The sequence below is a fragment of the Tenrec ecaudatus genome, chromosome X (genome assembly GCF_050624435.1).
Source record: "Tenrec ecaudatus isolate mTenEca1 chromosome X, mTenEca1.hap1, whole genome shotgun sequence".
NCBI classification, from domain to species: domain Eukaryota; kingdom Metazoa; phylum Chordata; class Mammalia; order Afrosoricida; family Tenrecidae; genus Tenrec; species Tenrec ecaudatus.
The window spans coordinates 55189668-55194294 of NC_134548.1; the positions used below are offsets into that span (position 1 = coordinate 55189668).

At 40.8% G+C, this 4627-nt stretch overlaps 1 non-coding gene across 1 annotated transcript; it reads left to right on the forward strand.

Annotated features, from left to right (window-relative positions):
• Positions 1–2613: 2613 nt before the first annotated feature.
• Positions 2614–2745, forward strand: LOC142435306 (small nucleolar RNA SNORA72). Its single transcript, XR_012781385.1, has one exon. It is a non-coding gene; the product is annotated as a small nucleolar RNA SNORA72 (small nucleolar RNA).
• Positions 2746–4627: the final 1882 nt, after the last annotated feature.

Genomic DNA, 4627 nt, shown 5'->3' on the forward strand with positions numbered 1-4627 from the left:
CCTCTGCTCTATCCAGACTTACAAGGTAGAATTCGGATCATGATAATTGGGGAGGGGGCGGGAGGTGGGGTGGAGGAAGCATTTAGGAACTGGAGGAAAGCTGTATTCTTCATCGGTGCTACATAGCACCCTGACTGGCCCATCTCCTCCCCTAGACCCCTCTGCAAGGGGATCTGCAGTGGCTGACAAATGGGCTTTGGGACTCCACTCTGCTCTTCCCCCTTCATTCACTATGGTAAGGTTTTTTTTTGTTCTGATGATGCCTTATAAAAGGTGAGCATTTTAAACAGTCAACTGTTTTCGCAACTGTGCAACGAGTCGGGTGTGTCGAATAATGCTCTGCTATTTCACACTGAAGTTGTTGAGAGAAAAAGTTTTAAAATGTGTTTCTTAGCTTCGTGATGAACTCAAAACGTTTTTTTTTTAATCAGAAAGCAAGACCGCAGTTTGAAGCACTTTTCAGCGATCAAAGTGAACTGCAGAAAATAGCTTACTTAGTTGACATCTTTGTCATCTTGAATGAGTTAAATTTATCACTGCAAGGACCAAATGCAACATGCCTCAATTTATCTGAAATGATCCAATCATTCCAAATGAAACTTCAGCTTTGGTTAAAAAAATATATATGGATGGCTTTTCGTCTCTGGCTGCTTGAGAGTTCTGGGCCATCATGAATGACACAATGACCATCCGGACCAGGAAGTTCATGACCAACTGAATACTTCAGTGAAAACAAATGGTCATTGATGACCTTCACCCTGGGAAAGCAACAACTCCTAAGACAGAAATTCGTGAAAAACTAGCCAAAATGTACAAGACCGCACCAGATGTCATTTTTGTATTTGGATTTAGAACCCATTTTGGTGGTGGCAAAACTACTGGCTTCGTTGTGATTTATAATTCTTTGGATGATGCAAAGAAAAGTGAACCTAAACACAGACTTGCAAGACACGGCCTCTAGGAGAAGCAAAAGACCTCAACAGCACAAGGAGCATAAGAACAGAATGAAGAAGGTCAGGGGGACTGCAAAGGGCAACGTTGGCGCTGGCAAAAAGACAGAATAAAGAGCCTACGGTGCCTTGATCTGCAGTGGTTATGTAGATTTTCACTAGAGAATTAATATACTATAAAATCTTTTTTTAAAAACGGATGACAATAAAATTTACATGTTGCCTACCTTATCTGCTTTCTTTGAGGAACATGACATTGAAACAGACACAGGATTATAAGGATAATTTCTGTGAAAGAACAATTGGACATGCTTGGAGATGAAATGTTACCATACTATCAAATTTACCTGACACCCCATTTGCACTTGCTAGAAACCCATTTACAGTCAAAGTTGAAGATGTTCCTGAGACAGCACCAAAGGAGTTCATTGGACTTATTAATAGCAATGCAGCAAGATTTCTCTACAATGCTAGTTACAAAATTCTGGATCAAGTGTTTGCAGTCATATCCTGTTCTTTCTGAGATTGTCTTGTGCCTTCTTCCATTTTCGACAACATATTTTTGTGAAACAGAGTTTTCCAGCTTGTTGGTTATCAAGTCTAACAACAGAAGTAGACTTGTGGAAGATGATCTTTGTTATGCTCTTGCAAAGACTGCCCCAAGAATTTCTGATCTGGTGAAAAGAAGCAATCTCAACCTTCGCACTGAAGTGGGCTTTTTACACATACTGTCACAAAATGTAGCAATGCGGTTTACTGTTGTTCTATTAAGACTGTTACCCATGTTACACCATGATTCAAGATAAAATTTCATTTATTTTTAATTAGAAATAGATATCTCACAATATATAATTACATATTGTTTTGTGATCATATTGTTTTTGTGATTAATCACTATGCTTTAATTATGTTCAATTTGTAACAATGAAAATAGAGCCTGCATATCAGATATTTACATTACAATTCATGACAGTAGCAAAATTACAGTTATGAAGTAGCAACAAAAATAATTTTATGGTTGGGGGTCACCACCACATGAGGAACTGAATTAAAGGGTCATGGCATGAGGAAGGTTGAGAACCACTGCTCTAGGATGAGAACTGATACAATGTAATCAGCCTCATGATGACATATGTTATGAGCAGCTAAACAATTGAAAGGGATTTTCCTCAGGCAAAGCTCCTTTGTTTTTTGCTACATTTGGAACTTGCGTCTGGCTCATCATCGTCATCTAGCCTCTGCTTCTTTGGCCAGCAATCCTGGGACTCATGAGCCTCTACAGCCTATAAGTCAGTACTCTACTATCTTACCTGCCAACTTTGGATTCATTCGCCTTCACAGCCAGCAGTTTTTCTTTTGACTTGCCAATCTTGGTATCACCAGCCCCTGCAGCTATGCAAGTCAGGAGAAGTCTCCCACCTGACATCTGACCCATGGACTTGGAACTTGCCAACCTTTACAACCATATGAACCATTTCCTTAAGCTAAAAAAAATACATAAGCTTCATTGCTTTTGCTTCTCTAGAAAACTCAGCCTAAGACATACCCTGTGATTAAAATCAATGGAAAACTGCAGCATCCCAATTCTGACATGACTACTAATGATCTGAACCCTTCACAAATGAAGGTTGGGAATCACCCTACCAGATAAAAGACCACAAGGATGCGAATATTCTCGCCGTCCTGGTTTTGTGGTAGCCAGGGCAGGCTAAACATTCGCTATATTAAGACCATGCATGTGTCCCCAGGCTGAGTTCTTTCCCTGAGCCTGGTTTTTTAAATGCAGGTGATAAGTCTGAATTTCTGTATGTGGCTGGTACTCTAGGGATTTTTGATCAAGTTCAAGATGACTGTCGTGAAATAATTAGGGAATAACAAATGCTGAATTGCAGATTTATGTCTAAAGTAGGGATTCTGCAACAATTTGTTGCCATTCATTAATGTAAAATTATTTTATCTTCTACGTGATTCTGATATCATTAGAAGCATGCCAGAACAGACTGGTGAAAAATAAATCCTGCAATATTTTTTTAAATAAAACTGGCGAGCGCTTGTTTTAAAAAAAACAAAAACAAAACACAAGGAGCTGGAGTGCTTGCTGAGAGCAAAGGGAATAGTGAATGGGTGGAAGAAGGTAGTTGATTCTAAATATCAGCTATGATCACATAGAATTTTGTTTGATCAGAGAGGAGTCAAGATGGCATCCAGGTAGAATCACCCTCCTGGTGCTCCCGTTGTTAGATCAGAAAATGAAGAAATAGGCACAGGAAGCAAGCGCGAGGAGAAAGCAACAGGACCGACGGTTCTGGAGGGACTTGGGGAAGGAGGAGGCAGGGGAAAGGAGTGGTGAGCGAACACCACCACAGACAGGGGAACAACAAGGGAATTAAAAGCAACAATGAGGAGGACGTAGAGATCCTGGGGGTGTTGGAGCAACAGCAATCTAGTTGAGAGGAATTACTAAGAGGCAGAAGGGCGAGCATGATGGTGGGGCAGAAGGAAGGTAAAAGGAAACAGAGGGAAGATCTAGGAATGGATAGAGGTATAAACATAGGTGTGCACTTGTGTAAATATGTTCATTCATAAAAAAGTATTGGCCTATGTACATATATTTATATGGCAATGCATTGAGGAAGTGGATGGCCTTTGGACCTCTGCTCAAGCCCTCCCTCAATGCAAGAACACTTAGTTCTAACAACCTGGCATTCTGTGACGTTCACCGCCACCCCACATGATGGCCAAAGACAAAGTGGGTACATAACCAAATGTGGTGAAGAAAGTTGATGGTGTCCAGCTATGAAAAGATATAGTGTCTGGGGTCTTAAAGGCTTGAAGTTAAACAACTGGTCATCTAGCGGAGAAGCAACAAGCTAACATGGAGGAAGCACACCAGCCTGTGTGATCACGAGGTGTCAACAGAATCAGGTTAACAGGCACCAGAAGACCCAAAACTAAACAAAACAAAACCCCCCCCGATATTGTTGAGAATGAAGGGGGTTGGAGCAGAGACCCAAAACCCATCTGTAGACAATAGGACATCCCCTCACAGAAGGGTCACAAGGAAGGGATTAGTCAACCAGGGTGCAGTATAGCACCGAAGAAACACACACTATTCCTCTGGTTCTTTGAGGCTTCCTCACCCCCCACTATTATGATCCCACTCCTGCCTTTCAGTTCTGGCTAGACCAGAGCAAGTACACTGGTACAGATAAGAGCTCATGACACATGGGATTCAGGTCAGATAAACCCCTCAGGAACAGAAGTGGGAGTAGTGATACTAGGCGGGTAGAGGGAAAGTTGGGGGAGGTGGGGAAGAAAGGGGGAACCGATCACAATGATTGATGCATAACACACACACAAATACCTGCCAGTGTAAGATATGAAAACAATAATAATTTATAATTTATCAAAGGGTCTTGAGGGTGCGAGGGGGAGGGAGGGAAAAAAGAAGAGTTGATACCAAGGGTTTAAATAGAAAGTAAATGTTTAGAAAGTGATGATGGGACCATATGTACAAATATGCTTGATACAATTGATGTATGGAATGTTTAATTAAATACTTTTATTGGGGGTTAGTACAGCTCTTATCACAATCCATAAATTGATGTATGGAATATTATAAGAGCTTTAAGAGCCCCTGATAAAATGATTAAAAATAATTTGGTTTCATTTTGTTA